Below are 1016 nucleotides of genomic sequence, written 5' to 3' on the forward strand. Positions count from 1 at the left end.
AACCTGAGGTTTGTTTGTGAGGTAGTTAATGGTCCATGCGGACAGGTGTTGGTCCACACTTGCCCCCTCCAACGTCCCCCTCAGCAGTGACAGCTGGATTGTGTTGAAAGCACTGGAGAAGTCAAAGAACATGACCCTCACCGTGCTTCCAGGGGACTCCAGATGAGATAGGGCTTGATGCAGCATGTAGATAATGGTGTCATCAACCCCGATGCCAGGATAGTATGCAAACTGCAGCGGGTCCAGTGCCGAGCTCACTTGGGCACGGAGGTGGCCGAGGACAATCCTCTCCATGGTCTTCATCAGGTGGGAGGTCAGGGTAACGGGTCTGTAATGGTTCGGCTCCTTAGGATGAAGTATTTTGGGAACTGGGACCACACAGGGTGTCTTCCACCGAACCGGAACGCTCTCCAGGCTAAGACTCAGATTAAAACACCACTGCACTAAATAGTGATTGAAATGGTTAGTAATGGTAAAATTAACCCAGGAACATCACTGCTGTTCTTGAAAAATGAACATAACAGGTGGGTTAATCATATACTTGGCTCTTTGTAGTGTTAGGTAATTTCTTAGTTAGATAGATATTCAGAGATTTGTTGTCTAGAAATGTTTAGTGGAGACAGGATGTCTAGCTCAGGCTGTTAAATGCTTAGTTATTCTGATGTGCTTGCAGACTGCATCTAGGCCAAGGTTAATTAAATCAGACAAAGGCTGCAGGCAGGGATGATTGTTATTATTAACTGTAATGCTAATCATTGTTAGGATCGCTCGATACAATAATGAGCGAGCAAGGCAGTTTAATTAGCCAAACGGGAAGCCATGTGTCTCTTGGTAACAAAGAAAGGATAGGTGTCTATGTAATAATTAAGACAGGGCAAGTATTCCTCCCTTTTAGGGTGCTGAACAGACCCAGGCGTAACGGGCTCTACGGGTGCAACACTCCTTGGCCGTCGGCGGGGTTAGTGTACTCTGCGTTGTGTTCTGTGTTGAAATAATGGCACTGACCACTGTTGTCA

Source organism: Monopterus albus, unplaced genomic scaffold (assembly GCF_001952655.1).
Source record: "Monopterus albus unplaced genomic scaffold, M_albus_1.0 scaffold153.1, whole genome shotgun sequence".
Taxonomy (NCBI): Eukaryota; Metazoa; Chordata; class Actinopteri; order Synbranchiformes; family Synbranchidae; genus Monopterus; species Monopterus albus.